Below are 21,556 nucleotides of genomic sequence, written 5' to 3'. Positions count from 1 at the left end.
TTAGTAACCCGATGTTTACCCTGGTTACCAGTGTAAAATGTAAAAAAAACAAACCGTACATACTCACCTTCGCATCCCCCGGCGTCGGCTTCCAACACTGACTGAGCGCCGGCCGTAAAGTGAAAGCACAGCGGTGACGTCACCGCTCTGCTGTTACGGCCGGCGCTCAGTCAGTGCAGGAAGCGGATGCCGGGGGACGCGAAGGTGAGTATGTACGGTTTGTTTTTTTTTACATTTTACACTGGTAACCAGGGTAAACATCGGGTTACTAAGCGCGGCCCTGCGCTTAGCAACCCGATGTTTACCCTGGTTACCCGGGGACCTCGGCATCGTTGTCGATATCGCTGCAGCGTCGCTTAATGTGACGGTACCTTAAGACTATGTGCACACTTTGCGGCATCCCTCTGCGGGTTCTCCCGCAGCGGAATTGATAAATCTGCAGGGCAAAACCGCTGCGGTTATCCCTGCAGATTTATCGCGGTTTGTTTTGCGATTTCCGCTGCGGGATTACTCCTATACTATTGATGCTGCATATGCAGCAATATGTAGCATCAATAGTAATGTTAAAAATAATAAAAATTGGTTATACTCACCCTCCGATGTCCGGATCTCCTCGGCGCTGCACGCGGCGCTCCGGTTCCAAAGATGCTGTGCCAAGAAGGACCTTCGTGACGTCACGGTCATGTGACCCGGGCGTCATCACGGTCATGTGACCGCGACGTCACCGCAGGTCCTGTTCGCACAGCAACTCTGACCGGCCGGCCGCGTGCAGCGCTGAGAGGTGAGTATAACATGATTTTTTATTTTTATTCTTTTACCCCAAATATGGTTCCCCGGGCCTGGAGGAGAGTCTCCTCTCCTCCACCCCGGGTACCACCCGCACATTAACTGCTTACTTCCCGCAACGTGGGCACAGCCCCATGCGGGAAGTAAGCGGTTCAATGCATTCCTATGGGTGCAGAATTGCAGCGATTCTGCACAAAGTAGTGACATGCTGCGGGTTTTAAACCGCTGAGTTTCTGCGCGGTTTTTCCCGCAGCATGTGCACAGCGGTTTGCGGTTTCCATAGGATTTACATGTAAATGGAAACGCTATGGAAACTGCTGCGGACCCGCAGCATCAAAATCGCCGCGGTTCCGCGGTAAAAACCGCAAAGTGTGAACATGGCCTTAGAAACTGACAGACTATGGTTGGCGCTTATGACGGATATCGAAAAGGGCGGCTATATTGGTCACTTTTTGGTCATTTTTTCTGAAATGTTTGAAATATATATTTTTGTACATTGAGTTGTTTGGTTATTATTCTCACTAACAGATGAAAATACACAATTGAGATAGGAAAATTTATACTTTTGATTTAGTGATAAAGTAATTCTGCATATTAATAAGTCTGCACACAGATATTCTCCTGACAGACAAAACCTCACTTTTACTTCCTAAATTATCCACAGTTTCAGGTTTATTAATCTTTTGGATTGCTCGACAGAGCTGTAGTTCAATAATAAAATCAAACAAAATCCAAATTGCCTAATTGTGCACACAGTATAGTGTTATCTGGTTAGTCACAAGTGTTCTACATTCACAACATGTGACTAGTTTGTTACTTTCCCTATAAATATATATATATATACACACACACACATACACACATATATATATACACTCACCGGCCACTTTATTAGGTACACCATGCTAGTAACGGGTTGGACCCCCTTTTGCCTTCAGAACTGCCTCAATTCTTCGTGGCATAGATTCAACAAGGTGCTGGAAGCATTCCTCAGAGATTTTGGTCCATATTGACATGATGGCATCACACAGTTGCCGCAGATTTGTCGGCTGCACATCCCAAAGATGCTCCATACAAGGCAGGATGGATCCATGCTTTCATGTTGTTTACGCCAAATTCTGACCCTACCATCCGAATGTCGCAGCAGAAATCGAGACTCATCAGACCAAGCAACGTTTTTCCAATCTTCTACTGTCCAATTTCGATGAGCTTGTACAAATTGTAGCCTCAGTTTCCTGTTCTTAGCTGAAAGGAGTGGTACCCGGTGTGGTCTTCTGCTGCTGTAGCCCATCTGCCTCAAAGTTCGACGCACTGTGCGTTCAGAGATGCTCTTAGGCCTACCTTGGTTGTAACGGGTGGCGATTTGAGTCACTGTTGCCTTTCTATCAGCTCGAACCAGTCTGCCCATTCTCCTCTGACCTCTGGCATCAACAAGGCATTTCCGCCCACAGAACTGCCGTTCACTGGATTTTTTTTCTTTTTCGGACCATTCTCTGTAAACCCTAGAGATGGTTGTGCGTGAAAATCCCAGTAGATCAGCAGTTTCTGAAATATTCAGACCAGCCCTTCTGGCACCAACAACCATGCCACGTTCAAAGGCACTCAAATCACCTTTCTTCCCCATACTGATGCTCGGTTTGTACTGCAGGAGATAGATATAGATATATATATATATATATATATATATATATATAAGACAATCTCAGGATTCTCCCCTATGTTGGTACAAAATTGTCACATGGCTGGTCAACTTCTCCCCTATGTTGGTACAAAATTGTCACATGGCTGGTCAACAGGAAAGTAGGTGGTCAATTTACAGCCATCATGCCGAAGGCTACTCATCTCTGATATTACTCAAAAGAGGTTGTCCACTACTTTTACACTGATGTTATTTACTACCCCATTCAGAGGACAAACTTCACATAGGTGATCAAAAATTTCTAAATGTTGCCCAAGTTAAGGGGAATCTGTCACCCCACAAAATCGTATACGATATACGGCCACTGGCATCAGGGGCTTATCTACAGCATTCTGTAATGCTGTAGATAAGCCCCCGGATGTAACCTGAAAGGTAAGATAAATAGGTTATATTATACTCACTCAGGGGCGGTCTCGCTGTGGTCCGGTCCGATGGGAGTCACGGTCCGGGTCCTCCCATCTTCTTACGATGATGTTTTCTTCTTGTCTTCCTGCCGCGGCTCCGGCACAGGTGTACTTTGTCGGCCCTGTTGAGGGCAGAGCAAATTACTGCAGTGCGCAGGGAAATTTCAGAGGCCCAGCACCTGCGCACTGCAGTACTTTGCTCTGCCCTCAACAGGGCAGACAAAGCACACTGGAGCCGCGGCAGGAAGACAAGTAGAGGACGTTATTGTATGAAGATGGGAGGCGCCGGACCCGGACCGCGATGCCCATCGGACCCGGACCGCAGTGGGACCGCCCCTGGGTGAGTATAATATAACCTGTTTTTCTCATCTTTCAGGATACATCGGGGGCTTATCCACAGCATTACAGAATGCCGTAGATAAGCCCCTGATGCCAGTGGCCTTAGCTCATATACAATTTTTGGGGTAAGATTCCCTTTAAAAATTTTGCCTGCCGAGGAGCACTTGAATTGTTTAAGGCAGTGGTCCTCAACCTTTGTGACCTTCAGAGAGGTCTGAGAGAGGGTTGTGAGCCATATCCAGATCCCATGGGATATCCAGATCCCATTCCCCTCACTAGTGGCAACCAAAGCCCCCATTACGGGTATAATGATAACCAAAGCTTTGCCACAGAAATCAAGCCAAAGCAAGCTACCAAGATCCAGGGGTTCCCACAGTACCCCCATTCAGTATTCTCACATCAAGCACGCCCAACAATGTCACATACAGATTCAAGTAGCTACCCTGACAGGTAGTATTATCTTCTCTCCAGCGTAAAATACTTAAATTATCTCTAAACCCCTAAGGGTACGTTCCCACGGTCAGTAAACGCTGTGGGTTGGACACAACATCCAGATGTTACAACATAGTGGATGGGATTTCAAGAAATCTAATGCCCATTATGTGTGCACCGACGCCCACGGATCACCCGCAGAGACTGACAAGCGGCGCATCTTCCCAGACTGCAGTATTTCAATTTAAAATTTCACCAGTACAATGTATTGGACGCGGTTATTTTTCACTGTTCAGTGAACACATGCGGAATCACCGACGCTCAAAAGCCAGCAGCGCTTTGGACGCAGAGGGCATGTGCTGCGTCCAAAGCGCTGCCAATTATTGACAGTGTGCGCCCGGCCTAAAACCAGTATATGTGCATCCAGATCTGCTCTTCTGTGCAGGGCTATTCACACAATTCACCATTTTAAGATGTGCTCTTCATACCTGTTTGTTAGATCAGGAGCAGTCAGAGCCGCGAGCCACATGTGGCTACTGATCTATATGTTGGAAACCCCTGGTTTAAGAAGTGTGGAAAGATGAGGGGGGGTGAAGCATTACAGCATTATCAGTTGACAGTGATCCCACTACATAGTCATGCCCCAGAAAAAAAAAAAAATATGCGAAAAGTTGTTGATAATCCAAACAAAGGCAAGCTAATCAGAACAGAACTATAAGGAATTTAAGCCTTTCCACGGTGGTCTTCATCTGGGCCTCAAAACTGGTATGGGAATATAATAGTCACTTAGTGTCAGCTAAATGCCATTTAAAAGGAGGAAATAAAAATATAGTGCATAGAAATGCATCATATATGAGAACAGTTCCACACAAAACACCAGAAAGCAACAACCGTAAATTAGAAGAAGAAGAAAATAAATAAAGAAGAAGAGGTCAGTACCCCAACACATCATTGCACGATTTCTATCGTGTTGTGGATTGTAGCTTTGCTGGAGTATTAAATATGACAACATGAAAGGTAAAAGAAATGGCAAAGGATATATTAAACAATATGCAATAGACTTATACAATTTACTACACTAAAGTAACAAAAACAAAAGAGCAATAACAAAACTCGAAACTTCGAAGTTTAGCTCTATAATACAGCAACATATGCTAAACAAATTCCACATGAAGACCTTCAAGTCTGACAATATGGCTGCTATTAATACGCAGTTGAGACCAAGGACTATATATAAACAAAAAAACAAAAAACACCAAGCAGACACATTACAATTAATCTCTTTTCCAAGCAATATTTAACAAGACAATAGGAAACAGAAACTTAAGGGTCATACTTACACGTCACAAAACAGACTCGCTTGATTAATTCCTAGAACCAGTCATCCACTTTCAGAGTAAAGGAAAAAAAAATATATAAAAGTTTCAAGCAAAAAAGAAAAAAAAAGCCAAAAGCAAAACCTTAAAAAGTTAAGTACAATAAAAAAGTAGAAAAAAAGAAAAAGAAATGAGGTCACTCCCAGATGTGAGACGAAGCGTGATAATGAGAGATTATTAATAAGCAGACATTTTCTTCGACTGTTGCCAAGAAGGTTCTAACAGGAGTAATTTCAGACGGCAGCTAAAACGCACTCGCACCAGACATGTGACCAGATGACAATCCCAGCGCTCCCTCGGAAAATTCTGAGTTGGCTGCAGAAAAACTTTGGAAAGATGATTTCAGCTTCACATAGCAGAAAAAGGCTGAATTTACCAACGTCGTCTTTATCCATGCCTGGGTTTGCCCTCGTGAAATTAGTGAATTGCTACAAGCTCCGAACACTCACAGCCAAATGCAGTGCGGTAACCTAACAGACGAGCAACCATTTATGGCTCGGAGAGAGGAGCACATGCTCTGGGCTAATCGACCATAAATAGCTCTGCAAACTGCTGGGATCAAATCAGCTGTTCCCATATTTACTGCCTGTGGCTACTGAGCCCAATTAGAAAGTCAACATTTTCATTGCACTGAGAGGAAGCGTTTACTTTTATTTCTGGGGTCAATGCTCAGTTTAAATATTATTAGTCAGAAGTGTCTACAGGTGACTGAGCAGAGAAAGTCTTGGTATCCAGGTACATGTAAATCATTGCTATGTGCTAAGGTGTATTTACAGGTCACAGTCATATCGCACTTAGGAGTCATTTGGGCAGAACAGCAATTATTTTTTCTTTTTTTAAATTAAAAATGAATAAAACATTACAGCTTTTAAAAGGGAACCTGTCACCCCCAAAATTGAAGGTGAGCTAAGCCCACCAGCATCGGGCTTTTCTACAGCATTCTGGAATGCTGTAGATAAGCCCCCATGTTACCTGAAAGATGAAAAAAAGAGGTTATATTATACTTACCTAGGGGCGGTCCCGCTGCGGTCCGGGTCCGATGGGCATCGCGGTCCGGTTCGGGGCCTCCCATCTACATCATTAACGCCGGTAAGGTTGAATGCATAGACGCCGGTATAGTTGAATGTGGGGTTGGGCAGGCAAATGGGGGGGTATGGCGAGTCGGCCCTGGGCTGGGGGGGGAGGGAGGCCAGGACTTGTCGGCCCTGGATAGCGGCCCACTCCTGGCACCGGCCCTTCTGGCATATGCCAGAAAAGCCCGATGGCCAGTCCGGCCCTGATCACAGCTGACATCCGGCACTATGTGCCAGGAGCGGTCACGGACCACTTCCGGCACGTTAATCCCCAGAACACTGCTATCAAACAAGATCGCTGCGTTCTGGTGGCATAGGGAAGCATCGCGCAGGGAGGGGGCTCCCTGTGTGATTAACTGAGTCCCTCAGAACAACGAGATGTGATTGCGTTGTTTCGAGGGTCTCATCCGTTCTCCTCCCTGCAGGCCCCCGGATCCAAGATGGCCACGGGGTCCTTCCGGGTCCTGCAGGGAGGTGGCTTGTCCGTGCCCACTGGGAGGAGACGCCGGCAAGCCTCCTGCACTGCCTGTCAGATGGGTGATCTGACACAGTGCTCTGCAAAGTGTCAGATCAGCGATCTGACACTATACAGTGATGTCCCACCCTGGGACAAAGTAAATAAGTTTTTTAAAAAAATTATCTTGAAAAATATTTTTTAAAAATTCCTAAATAAAGAGAAAAAAAAATATTGTAACAATAAAGACATTTCTTTATGTAAATAAAAAAACAAAAAAACAATGAAAGTACATATTTAGTATCGCCGCGTCCGTAACGACCCGACCTATCAAACTATCACAAGTTAACCACTTCAGTGAACACCGTTAAAAAAAAACAAAAAACAATGCTTGATCATACCGTTGAACAAAAAGCGGAATAACACGCGGTCAAAAAGACAAATATAAACATGTTACCGCTGAAAACGTCATCTTGTCCCACAAAAAAGAATCGCCATAAAGTGGTATCAGCGAAAAAATAAAAAGTTATAGCTCTCAGACTAAAGCAATGCAAAAACTATTTTTTTTATATAAAATAGTTTTTATTGTATAAAAGCGCCAAAACATTTAAAAATTGGACACACCTTCTCATTTAAAGATTTTTCTGTATTTTCATGACTATGAAAATTGTACATTCACACTGAAGGCATCAAAACTATGAATTAACACATGTGGAATTATATACTTTACAAAAAAGTGTGAAACTGAAATTATGTCTTATATTCTAAGTTCTTCAAAGTATCCACCTTTTGCTTTGATGACTGCTTTGCACACTCTTGGCATTCTCTTGATGAGCTTCAAGAGGTAGTCACCGGGAATGGTCTTCCAACAATCTTGAAAGTTCCCAGAGATGCTTAGCACTTGTTGGCCCTTTTGCCTTCACTCTGCGGTCCAGCTCACCCCAAACCATCTCGATTGGGTTCAGGTCTGGTGACTGTGGAGGCCAGGTCATCTGGTGTAGCACCCCATCACTCTCCTTCTTGGTCAAATAGCCGTTACACAGCCTGGCGGTGTGTTTGGGGTCATTGTCCTGTTGAAAATAAATGATGGTCCAACTAAACACAAACCGGATGGAATAGCATGCCGCTGCAAGATGCTGTGGTAGCCATGCTGGTTCAGTATGCCTTCAATTTTGAATAAATCCCCAACACTGTCACCAGCAAAGCACCCCCACACCATCACACGTCCTCCTCCATGTGGGAACCAGGCATGTAGACTCCATCCGTTCACCTTTTCTGCATCGCACAAAGATACAGTGCTTGGAACCAAAGATCTCAAATTTGGACTCATCAGACCAAAGCACAGATTTCCACTGGTCTAATGTCCATTCCTTGTGTTCTTTAGCCCAAACAAGTCTCTTCTGCTTGTTGCCTGTCCTTAGCAGTGGTTTCCTAGCAGGTATTTTACCATGAAGGCCTGCTGCACAAAGTCTCCTCTTAACAGTTGTTGTAGAGATGTGTCTGCTGCTAAAAGTCTGTGTGGCATTGACCTGGTCTCTAATCTGAGCAGCTGTTAACCTGTGATTTCTGAGGCTGGTGACTCGGATAAACTTATCCTCAGAAGCAGAGGTGACTCTTGGTCTTCCTTTCCTGGGGCGGTCCTCATGTGAGCCAGTTTCTTTGTAGCGCTTGATGGTTTTTGCCACTGCACTTGGGAACACTTTCAAAGTTTGCCCAATTTTTCGGACTGTCTGGCCTTCATTTCTTAATGTAATGATGGCCACTCGTTTTTCTTTAATTAGAATTTGTATTATGGCAAGAAAAAAAAGCAGCTAACGGTCTATTCAGTAGGACTATCAGCTGTGTATTCACCAGACTTCTGCACAACAACTGTTGGTCCCAACCCCATTTATAAGGCAAGAAATCCCACTTATTAAACCTGACAGGGCACACCTGTGAAGTGAAAACCGTTCCCGGTGACTACCTCTTGAAGCTCATCAAGAGAATGCCAAAAGTGTGCAAAGCAGTCATCAAAGCAAAAGGTGGCTACTTTGAAGAACCTAGAATATAAGACATTTTCAGTTGTTTCACACTTTTTTGTTAAGTATATAATTCCACATGTGGTAATTCATAGTTTTGATGCCTTCAGTGTGAATGTACAATTTTCATAGTCATGAAAATACAGAAAAATCTTTAAATTAGAAGGTGTGTCCAAACTTTTGGTCTGTACTGTATCTCCGTGGAACAGAATATGGAAAAATTATAGCTCAAAATGTGGTGATGCAAAAACAATTTTTTGCAATAAAAAGTCTTTCAGTGTGTGACAGCTGCCAAATATAAAAACCCGCTATAAATAGTAACTCAAACCCCCCTTTATCACCCCCTTAGTTAGGGAAAAATACTAAAATAAAAAATTTATTTATTTCCATTTTCCCATTAGGGTTAGGCTACTTTCACACTAGTGTCGTTCGACGCACGTTGCAATGCGTCGTTTTGGAGAAAAAACGCATCCTGCAAAGTTGCCCGCAGGATGCGTTTTTTCTCCATAGACTTTTATTAGCGATGCATTGCGACGGATTGCCACACGTCGCATCTGTCATGCAACGGATGCGTCGTGTTTTGGCGGACCGTCAGCACAAAAAACGTTCCATGTAACTTTTTTTGTACGTCGAGTCTGCCATTTTCAACCGCGCATGCGCGGCCGAAACTCCGCCCCCTCCTCCCCGGAACTCACAATGGGCAGCGGATGCGTTGTAAAACTGCATCCGCTGCCCACGTTGTGCTACATTAACACACTGTCCGATGGTACGTCGTGCCAACAGTTTGCGACGGCCCGTACCGATGGACTAGTGTGAAAGTAGCCTTAGGGTTGGGGCTAAAGTTAGGGTTAGGGTTGCGGCTCTGCGTTATAAACTTTAGTGAAACACTTGGGGGTTCAAAGTGCACACCACACATCTAAATACCGTATATACTCGAGTATAAACCGAGAATTTCAGCCCATTTTTTTAGGCTAAAATTGCCCCTCTCGGCTTATACTAGAGTCATACCCAGGGCAGCAGCTGTGTAATAGTACTCACCTGCTCCTGGTGCGGTCCCTGCAGGTCCCTGGTTCGCCAGCAGCTTCTTCCTGTAGTGAGAGGTCACATGGTACCGCTCATTACAGTAATGAATCTGGACCCGACTCCACTCCCATAGGGGTGGAGCCACATATTCATTACTGTAATGAGCAGTACCATGTGACCGCTCACTACAGGAAGAAGCTGCCGGCGCACCAGGGACCGCGCCCGGAGCAGGTGAGTATAACGCAGTGCACGTTATTCACCTGCTCCCCGTTCCACCGCCGCTGCGTCTTCCTTGTCCTCTGCACTGACGCTCAGGTCAGAGGGTGCGATGACGTTTATAGTGTGTGCGCCGCCCTCTGCCTCAACAGTCAGTGCAGAGGATGGGGAAGTCGCAGCGGCGACCGGCAGTGGTGAAACGGGGAGCAGGTGAGTATAGCAAGTGCCGGGGGCCTGAGAGACGAGAAGTGAGTAGGTGATTTTTTTTTATTTTTTTTTTAGCGTAGCAACAGCATATGGGGCAGCTTTATATGGGGCAAATGTCTACATGGAGCATCTTATGGGGCATAATCAATGTTTGTGCAGCTTTATATGGGGCAAATATCTTTATGGAGCATCTTATGTGGCCATAATCCGCATTTGTGCAGCATTATATGGGGCAAATTTTAATATGGAGCATCTTATGGGGCCCATCAAACTTTATGGAGCATTATATGGGGCTCCTGATTCAATATGGATATTCAAAAACACTTAACCTACTGATGTCTCAATTAATTTTACTTTTATTGGTATCTATTTGTATTTTTGACATTTACCGGTAGCTGCTGCATTTTCCACCGTAGGCTTATACTCGAGTCCTTAAGTTTTCCCATTTTTTTGTGGCAAAATTAGGGGTCTAGGCTTATACTCGGGTATATACGGTAAGTTCCTTAGGTGGTCTAGTTTCCAAAATGGGGTCACTTGTGGGGGGTTTCCACTGTTTAGGCACATCAGGGGTTCTCCAAAAGTGACATGGCATCCTCTCTCAATTCCAGCCAATTCTGCGTTGAAAAGTCAAACGGCGCTCTTTCCCTTCTGCTATGCGCCCAAACAGTGGTCCTCCCCACATATGGGGTATCCGCATACTCAGCACAAATTGTACAACAACTTTTGGGGTCCATTTTCTCCTGTTACCCTTGGTAAAATAAAACAAATTGGATCTGAAGTAATATTTTTGTGAAAAAAAGTTAAATTTTTTTTTTAAACATTCCAAAAATTCCTGTGAGACACCTGAAGGGTTAATAAGCTTCTTGAATGTGGTTTTGAGCACCTTGAGGGGTGCAGTTTTTAGAATGGTGTCACTTGTGTATTTTCTATCATATAGACCCCTCAAAGTGACTTCAAATGTGATGTGGTCCCTGGAAAAAAAAAAAGGTGTTGTAAAAATGAGAAATCGCTGGACAACTTTTAAGCCTTAAAAACTTCCTAACAAAAATGTTGGTTCCAAAATTGTGCTGATGTAAAGTAGACATGTGGGAAATGTTACTTATTAAGTATTTTGTGTGACATATCTCTGATTTAAAGGCATGAAAATTCAAAGTTGGAAAATTTTCAATTTTCTCCAAATTTCCGTTTTTTTCACAAATAAACGCAAGTAATATCAAAAATTTTACCACTATCATGAAGTACAATATGTCATGAGAAAACATGTGAGAATCACTGGGATCCGTTGAAGCGTTCCAGAGTTATAACATCATAAAGGGGCAGTGGTCAGAATTGTAAAAATTGGCCCGGTCATTAACGTGCAAACCACCCTTGGGGGAAAAGGGATTAATAACCATCAGAAGGAAAGCTGACGTCTGATGTTAATATTCTGGAAAGGAGCCAATAGCCATATAGGTTCCCAGGCTATTAATAGCTTACAGCTGTTTGCTTAGCCTTTACTGGCTAGTTAAAAGGGGCATCCAAGAAAAAAATTGACATAGGGTGCCCCTATAAAATCTAACCAGCAAAAGCTAGGCAGACAACTGCGGGCTGATATTAATAGCCTAGGAAGGGGCCATGGATATTGACCCCTCCCAGACTAAAACATCAGCTCTCTGCCACCCCAGAAAAGGCGCATCTTTAATATAATATAATATACAGATTTCTCATTTAGTAAATCAAAAGAAATCAAATTTTATAGTGATCATTTAAGACACTGCAGATTTATCAATAATGTTGAATTTTTTGACCGTGCAAACTTAGACTGTACAGTATTAAATTGTGCCAAATTTTAAATGCTTTGAGCCCACAATTTGAGCCAAAATTTTGCTGCACAATGTAGTAAAGCAAGATCGCTCACCTTTCCCCAATAAGTCATGTCCTTCAATAAGTCCAGGTTTAAAAAGTGTCCAAAACGTTAATATGGTGCAAGTCATCAAAGACAACTTTTTGGCGCATTTAGCAAGATAAGTTTCCCCCGGTATTCATAAACCCTCCCCTTGTATTCTAACCTGCGATAACTCTGTTTACTTTGAGACAATCCTCCATTATTCCTCCTGTAAATAAGAAAATAAATTGACACCCGAAATAGTGTTTAACTACACGGTAAATGGACATGAGACTTTAGGATTAATGTCCCTAGGAACGGGTTATAAATTACACCAAAACATTTCTACCTTGAGCCCATGGACTTGGTTACTGCAACTTGTAATTATGCATGGTTTATGGTCCTAGAATATATAGTAATCCTTTCAGTGAGTGTCACTAAATCATCGCTGCAAGTAGCCAAAGAGCGGAAAGGGAGGAGGGGAACTGTGCAGTCTCCATATAACAGACCTCTGAAACAGCTGTGCAAAATATGCCCCGAATAATTCATTGAGCATTTCATGGATCTGATCCCTCTGCGCGTGTTATCGTATCCTTCTCAAAAACACAATTTGTTTCATTCATTTTCCATGCCAAGTTAGCAAGATCAAAAGTTCATGAGAATAAGGAAGCGGCAACATAAATGGGTACAGAAAATTAGTAGTACAAAAAAAAAAAAAAAAAGAATGAATGAATAAAAATTTAAGATACATAGCACCGTGTAGAACAAGACCCAGATACGAAACAAGAAAGTCAATTTAAAAGGGTTATTCCCAACTCCGTAAATGAGGTCACTACTCGTATATACAATCACTAAATAATCGCAGAGGGTCCGACCTCTGGGATCCCCATCGATCATGAAGGAATGAGAGAGGTGGCGGCTCTGCACAGCGATGCACTCAGGTTCCCCGCACAGATATGTAGCTCTCACTTAAAGAGTTGACAGCCAAGAAAACCCTTGTAGAGAGAAAGAAAAAAAAACTGAAGATGACATGGCACTGTGGCCACCTTATTCTCAAGATCACAAGGGGTCTGACTTTCCACCCTCAGCAATTCTAGTGATATGCCATCAATTAAAGAAGCACTCCTCCTCCCTTCAAAGTTTTTATCCTCTTCATATATTGCAATTGCTCATTTAGTCTTTCTACCCAGCTAATTCTTCTCTTTTCCATTAGGTCTATCGATGTGAATACACAGATTTTTCTGGCTAACATGGTACCACAATACAATTTGTTATTGTACATCACCATTAGGTCTATGAAATCAAATGATTAAGAACTGACTAGTTGAATCTTACTAAGCTCTATGTAGAAACAGGAGATCAATTTTCCCTGTAGGAGTCACAGGGAAAGTCCCTGGCAGAGGGAGCAGCAGAGTCAGGAGTTGAGGGGGATGATAAATGCTGGGACAAGAGACTTCCTGTCTCTACAAAGAGCAGAGAAATGAGAAGAATTTACTGGGTAGAAAGGCAAAATGAGCAATTGTAAGTACACAGTGCTGTATAGTATGATGATAATTAAAACATACCAAGAGGATAAAAACTTTGATGGGAGGAGCGCTTCTTAAGATGGGAAAAACCCTTTAAAAAAACAACCAAAAACTTGGGCGAATCTTGTAAACCTAAAGCATCCACCAGCCAGGTATTATTTTGCATACACAATCTAATTCATAGTGCCCAATTTTTCGGGTACATATGATTTTTTTTTTTTTTTAAATGAACCCGCTCTGAAAAGCTGCAATACAAACTCTCACAATAAGGCGCAGAGGATCTTGGATGTAAAGGATAAGGGGAAGCTTTAGTAATAGTTCTGCATCGTGTCAGCAGTACACCATCATCGATCCCCTGCGAAGGTGATGAGAAACCTTGCAGTATGGCTCAGCCTTCCACTATATCAGAGCTAGTCAACCTCGCAAATTACTGAACCGTGGGAACGTCTGTGCAGCGATACATTTGATCCTCCATTATACATTAGAATTAGAATGTGCAGCCATTTATTTTCATCATAGATTCATACAGGCAAAAAGGTATAGCACCGGCACAATATTAGAGACTGGCACAATCAGGGTTTTTTATGAATGAGTCCTTGAATGGGACCATGTAAAGCCCCCACTGATTTAAAAGGGACCAGATGACTGAAGTATATGGCGGCCTACAGACTTTGGCCCAACAAATGATCGGTCCCAGTGGAATGTCAACACCTGACATTTTTTAGTTTTCAGGGGTAATAAACCACTGACAGGCGAGTCTGGCAGTGGCTTTTTCTTTTTTCCCAGTGGAAACCACACAAGATGAGCGCACATGTGTGAGGAAGTCGGGAGAGAGAGTCCGCTAAATGAACATTCGGCAGCCATTTTGAGTGTGGCCAGCTTACATCCTGCTCTATTCCTAGTTATCACTTCATATAGTGGGAACACTTTTTTTTTTTTTTATTAATTACACAGGCAGTGTTTGATGCAGTCTGTGCAGTTTTTTTTCAATTATGTTTTTACAACCCAAGCCAAAAGTCTGCAACATTTTCTACACTGTCAAAGTACTTCACAAACGAATAGTGATGACGAGCGAACATAATTTTTTCGAGCACGCCGAAGACACTCGGTTAACAACTGAGCATGTACAGATAACACCTTATCCGAGCACGTATGCGCGTCACTACAAACTAACAAGTTCTGCTCATTTGGGGCCTATGATCCAGCTCCAAATATCACAGCATAATGATGCTCCAGTCCAAACATGTCAGAGGGAGAAGGCGGCCATGTGCACAGGATGCCATCAAGCTGAAGATTTTGACGTAATTTTCAAAAACTGAAAAATGCAGCGATATTACCATGGTGTCAGAAAATCAGTGCAAAACAAAGGCAGTGCAATTGTATCTTGTGAACATGGCCTTAAAGTACTTCTACACAGGAAAAAAAAAAATGGAGATTTGATAAAATCTCATACAATACGCCTACTGTAACACTGGATTATCCGGTTGGTTCATGCAATGTTTATTCACCTCATGTGAACGTTCCCTAAAAAGGGTTGTAACATCTATTCTGCAAATTTGCTCACTTGTGTTTTCAAAACTCATTACAAGCGAGCACCAACATCGCCACTATAGTCAGTCAATCCTCAATTATCACAAAGTAAACACCATAGGAAACACAAAACAATCAGTGCAATAAACTTGTGGGTAACGCGCTATAATGCGCAAATAATCGGCAACAGGAATAAAGAACAGCCATTACGCCTAAAAAGTACAAAAGATAATGCTGCCTCAAAGTGAAAGGTGTTATGGACCTGGTGGTTAGGTGCACCAGGAATGACCTGATAGTTAAACACGGAATCGGGACAAGCTCTGGGGAAATGGGAACTCTGCTGACCGCAAACCCTACTCCTATCAACACTATCAACACAACTAGAAATAGCCGTGGAGCGTGCCTGACTCTGCCTAGACGCCTCTTCACAGCCTAAGAGCTAACTACCCCTAAAGAAAGGAAACAAAGCCTCACTTGCCTCAGAGAAATTTCCCCAAAGGTAAAAGCAGCCCCCCACAAGTATTGACTGAGTTAAGAGGAAATCACAAACACAGGATGAAATAGGCTTTAGCAAAGGGAGGCCAGTCTAACTAAACAGATTGAGGATAGAAAAGGGATCTTTGCGGTCAACACAAAAAACTACAAAACCACACAGAGTGTGCAAAAAATACCCCCGCACCGACTCACGGTGCGGTGGTGCCACTCTGCACCCCCAGAGCTTCCAGCTAGCCAGGCAGTTTCATGATAGCAAGCTGGACTAGAACTTAGCAAGAAAAACCATATGTAACAAATGAACAAGCAGGAACTTAGCTTCGCTGGAGTAGACAGGTCCTCAGAAAGATCCAGGAGAGATCTGAACCAGTACTAGAACATTGACAGCTGGCATGGAGTAACGATCTGAGTGGAGTTAAATAGAGAATCAGCCTAGCCCTAAACGAGGGCAGGTGGGGAAGGAATCTCAGAACCAGCAGCTCCACTCACAGCCACCAGAGGGAGTCCACGGACAGAACTCACCGAAGTACCATTCATGACCACAGGAGGGAGTTCGAGAACGGAATTCACAACAGAAAGGTACACCACACACCAGGGCCCCTTGCCACCGGTCACACAGTCCAGTACCCATACACAAATTTTTTTGTAACACTTTGTCAGTGCCTGACAAGCTGACAAGGTTTGCAGCTTTTAATCACGTCCTGATTTCTGATCACTTACTTTTGTTTGCCTGATGGATGCCTCTTTAGAGTCCAAATAGCGACCATCCACAAAACCAGGTGATCTGAAAAATAAAAAGGCAATAAGAACAAGTTAATATGGTCCCTCCACCTGTACCATTAGCCCTGTAGGCATTCGTCTCACAAAATTAGAATATCATCAAAAAGTTAATTTATTTCAGTTCTTCAATACAAAAAGTGAAACTCATATAGAGTCATTACTAACAGTGATCTATTTCAAGTGTTTATTTCTGTTGATGTTGATGATTATGGCTACAGGCAATGAAAACCCAAAAGTCATTATCTCAGTAAATTAGAACAAAAAACACCTGCAAAGGCTTCCTAAGTGTTGAAAAAAGGTCTCTTAGTCTGTTTCAGTAGCTCCACAATAATGGGGAAGACTGCTGACTTAACAGATGTCCAGAAGCCAGTCACTGACACACTCCACAAGGAGGGTAAGCCACAAAAGGTCATTGCTGAAGAAGACTGTTCAAAGTGCTGTATCCAAGCATATTAATGGAAAGTTGAGTGGAAGGAAAAAGTGTGATAGAAAAAGGTGCACAAGCAACCGAGATAACTGCAGGCTTGAAAGGTTTATTAAGAAACGGCCGTTCAAAAATTTGAAGGAGATTCACCAGGAGTGGACTGCTGCTGGAGTCATTGCTTCAAGAGACCCCACACACAGAGGTATCCAGGACATGAGCTACAAGTGTCCCATTCCTTGTGTGAAGCCACTCATGACCAATAGACAATGCCAGGAGCGTCTTACCTGGGCCAAGGAGAAAAAGAACTGGACTGTTGCTCAGTGGTCCAAGGTGTTTTCAGATGAAAGTAAATTTTGCATTTCATTTGGAAATCAAAGTCCCAGAGTCTGGAGGAAGAGTGGAGAGGCCACAATCCAAGCTGCTGGAGGTTCAGTGTGAAGTTTCCACAATCAGTGATGGTTTGGGGAGCCATGTCATCTGCTGGTGTAGGTCCACTGTGTTTTATCAAGACCAAAGTCAGTGCAGCCGTGTACCTGGAAATTTTAGAGCACTTCATGCTTCCCTCTGCCGACAAGATTTTTGGAGATGGAAATTTCATTCTCCAGCAGGACTTGGCTCCTGTCCACACTGCCAAAAGTACCAATACCTGGTATAAAAACAACAGTATCACTGTGCTTGATTGGCCAGCAAACGTGCCTGACCTTAACCCCATAGAGAATCTATGGTGTATTGTCAAGAGGAAGAGGAGACTCCAGACCCAACAATGCTGCTGTCAAATCAACCTGGGCTTCCATAACACCTCAGCAGTGCCACAGGCTGATCACCTCCATGCCACGCCGCATTGATGCAGTAATTGATGCAAAAGAAGCCCCGACCAAGTCTCAATACTTGCATTCACTGAACATACATTTCACTCGGCCAACATTTCACATTTTAAAATCATTTTTCAAGCTGGTGTTACAAAGTATTCTAATTTACTGAGATAATGACATTTGGGTTTTCATTGGCTGTAAGCCATAATCATCAACATTAACAGAAATACTAGAAATACATCACTCTGTGTAATGACTCTATAATGAGTTTTCACTTTTTGTATTGAACTGAAATAAATTAACTTTTTGATGATATTCTAATTTTGTGAGAAGCACCTGTATACGCACACACATACATATCCCATGCGGCATCACCAGCCATTACTACAGCCTAGATCCATCATTATTGGCACCATAAATTGGATAAAGACATCAGTTTCACATTTATGTATTTCCCTAACCCACCATTGTTTTTACAACTTGAGACAACATTGACAGTCAGGAGCGATTTACCAAACATAAATCACAATTACATAAAAAAAACACTTTATTGAATATCTGTTAGATAAAAAATATTTAAAGAATTTAAAAAATGAATCCATGCAATGAAAAACTATTTTCATATATCCCATTAGGGCTGAGGCACACAACCGTATTTTTCATTAGAGTGCCATCTGTTAAGAAAAAAAAATGGATCACACTCGGATCAATGTTATTCAATTGGGCAGCGCAGAAGAACTTTTTTTTCACTGAATCTGTGCATTAAAAAAAAAAACAACAAAAAAAAAAAAACACCCTGCAGCATGCACAAGTTCCCTCCGCAAAACAAACTCACCCATTCAAGTCTATGGGTGTGTGAAAAAAAAATAAAAATCAGATGCAACAGTTTGTTAGACAATCCCTGCATGTGTTGTGGTTGTTGAACAGCCATAAACATGCAGCCGCGGGGACTTAAACATATTATTCGAGCACGCCAAAGACACTCTTAACACATGAGCATGCATAACACATAATCCGAGCACGTTCACTCATCTCTACAGAGAATGCCTACAATGCCTGTCTCTAGCACTGGAAGACCGGTCAGTCCAGCCTTACAAAAACAAGGCCATGGCCCGGATTCATCAAGACCGGCGTTGAGCACTTTCTGCAAGTTTTCCACAGTGATCACAATTGATCAATGGGGGTCCCCTTTGTGATCAGGAGATTTTAATGTCATAAGGATGGCCTGTAAGGGTATGTCCGGATCGATTTGTGCCCTACATCCATTCCTGGTAAAGAAGGTACACTTGTTTGTGTTCGATAACTGTTTATATTAAGGTTAAGAAATGTGCACAGTTTTATTACTCAACATTTGTCATTCACTTATAAAAGTGAGCTGTATTATTATAGGGAAAAGATCGGAAACTAGGGTACCAGAGTAGGAACTAGAGTAGACAGTAGGGATAGTTAGGAATTTTTGAAGTACAGTATAGACTAGGAAATACTAGTTATAGTACAGTAAGGGGTAAGCATAGATGAGAACAGCCTCAGGTAGGGTTTTTCCCAGTTGAGAAGGGGCCAAGGGTTATATAAAAGGAAGCATTTCCTGATTTTAGGGAGATAGGGATGCAAACAGAGTTGGAGTCAACAGTAAGAAGTAGTGCCAGAGTAGTTCAGGGCCAGTAAGCTGAAGGTCACTAGTGAGAAAAGGAGGCAACAAGGAGGAAAGAATTGGCATCATGAGAACGGCAGCAACCAACTTCAGTGAATCATCCCTTAATGTCCCGAGGGCTACGGTCTGAAAAAGGTATGGAGGAGCCAGCCTTAATTATGTTCCAAGTGGGGATACACTGAGCCAGGCGGGAAATCCCTGGGGCAAGGTGTGCCAATAGAGAGGGAAAACGCAGGCTACAGAGACTTACTACTGTATTGTACTTGTGACCAAAACTGAACTGAAAAAGTGAAGTAAAATTGAGTTTTTGAAAAGGAGACCGGAGTCTGTTCTTGGCTGTGTGCCTGCATCCAGAACTGGGACTGCGGAGAGGACGGAGTACAAGAACAAACCGTGAGTGTTCTCCAAACTACAAGACAGACTGGACATCATCCTTTATTTGTGGGATGCCAGGGTGTGGAAGAACTGCAGCTCCTCGTCACAACTACCACCCTGGCCACTTCACAGGCCCAAAGCAACAATACTTTACCCAAGATCTGTATTCTCCAGCTCAAAGCAAACTTTCCACTGAGCTCAGGAAAAAAAGAAGTGGAAACGATCCTTGGCATCGATTCGTGTTGGACACATTTACAATGCAAAAAAAAGGGTCTGTACCATTGCCATGAATTAATTAAATATGGCACCATCCAGATGTGAAAATCCAGCCTACTCCACACTGTTTGTTTCCCCCTGTAGCCATAATACAGGTTTCTTCATACAAACATTACATAACCGTAAATGTACCATGTAAAAGGACAAACCCACACAAAAATAATGGAATGTGAAGGAACAGACAGAGGAGCAATTTGTTCCTATAAATGGGAAACATTCTTTCTACTTCGTTGGAAATGTGGCAAAAGTTATTACACTTTTGTTAGTGTAACTCATGTTAACACACAAAGAAGCATCTTTGGATGATGAATCTCAGGGGAATAAAGATTAATGACCTATCTATACAATCGCTCATCAATATTAACTTGGTTGGGCTGGGACTCCCATCAGTTGAACGAAAAAAAAAAAAGCCACTGATCACCGAAAGCGGCACAGCGCCACAGATTATGTACTGGCCCTGCATGGTACTGCAAGCACTCCAACATAACTGAACGGGAGAAGCTTGCAGTACCACACTCAGCCACTGCAAAATGTATGGCGCTGTGCAATTACTGGTGCATTGTAACCCCTGCAGTCATTCAGTAGGAAGCCAACACACTGACATATTGATAGCATATCCTCATCAATATCATCACCCTCCTTTACAAAACAGACCAATATCACTGCTAAAAATGTAAGTGCTGATTATCTGGATACTTCTAGGCAACTGGTCATGTAAAAAAACAAAAATAAAAAAACACAACACACTATTACCCTGCAGATCTGGGGTTAATAGCATTCTGATACCATGCGGGCTCTGCACTGCCGGAAGTAAATTTTATGCCCCTCCCTGGCAGTCTCGCTCTCAGGGGTCGCCTGGCGCGGTTTCAGACACAGATCCGTGTATAGAGAGCATTATCTGTAACTACACCCTGGCACTGACTGACAGCAGCACAGCATTAGGGCCGGCTGTCAGCACTGGGGACGCACACCACGTACTGAGCAGTGACAAACCGTGTCAGCCGCACCCCTGTGACTGAAAAAGTGAGGCTGCTGAGGAGAATAAAGTTAAATTTCTTCCTGGCAGTGGGGCTCTCAGTGCAGCAGCCACATGGAGTCACAACACCAGTAACCTACAGATTAACAGCAAAGGGGGATCTGGTTTTTTATGGAGCCCAGCGCTCCCCAGCCTCCCCAATTGTTCATGATTGAAAGTTCAGATCTGAACTGTGCACCCTCCGACATGACTATTTGAGGCAGTATGGCATCAGCAGCATCAGAGGAGCACAATGGCACGGAAGCATTGGCCAGTATCTAGCCAGCTTTAGAGCAGCACTTCCAAGCTCCACTGGAAAGAGCTTGCAAGTAGAGACGGGCAAACCTGAACTATGGGGTTCGTATAGGTGTCCAGTATTCAACGCCAAACACAGACATCTCCCAGAAGTACATTTTAGTGTTCGGAGTTCCTGGCGAATTCCAGGAGGAGGGAGAGAAAGTGAGTTTGGGTGCCCATCGACTTCTATGGGATTTGAGACCTGGTTAAAGTTTGGTTTAGCTCTACAAACCTGAACTTCCACGGGTCCGCTCTCCCTGCTTCTAAGCACTGCACTCCTTGTCTAAGAGACTGGCCGGCCACCACTATTAAAGCGTAGTGGTCGGTAACCTAGGCAACAAGCAGTAAACAAACAAAAAAAACATTTTAGAGAAAGGAGAGTTTTTAATAAAAAGTAATTTGCAAAAGGTCCTTGTTTTTACAAGAACTTTGCAATTTTACCCATATAATATAATAAGCAATAATCCTTTAAAACTTTTCGGAAATA

The 21,556-nt window shown here is 43.1% G+C and overlaps 1 protein-coding gene across 1 annotated transcript in view; it reads right to left on the bottom strand.

The window, feature by feature from the left end:
- Nucleotides 1–21,556, bottom strand: part of SVIL (supervillin) — a 227,816-nt gene that overhangs the window by 158,369 nt on the left and 47,891 nt on the right. The window contains exon 2 of the mRNA XM_077268476.1: nt 16,160–16,223. The gene's annotated coding sequence lies outside the window, so the exon portion shown is untranslated. The remainder of the gene's footprint in view (nt 1–16,159; nt 16,224–21,556) is intronic.

The sequence above is a fragment of the Ranitomeya variabilis genome, chromosome 6, assembly GCF_051348905.1.
Source record: "Ranitomeya variabilis isolate aRanVar5 chromosome 6, aRanVar5.hap1, whole genome shotgun sequence".
In the NCBI taxonomy this organism is placed as follows: Eukaryota; Metazoa; Chordata; class Amphibia; order Anura; family Dendrobatidae; genus Ranitomeya; species Ranitomeya variabilis.
This window is presented reverse-complemented; position numbering and strand designations above follow the sequence as displayed.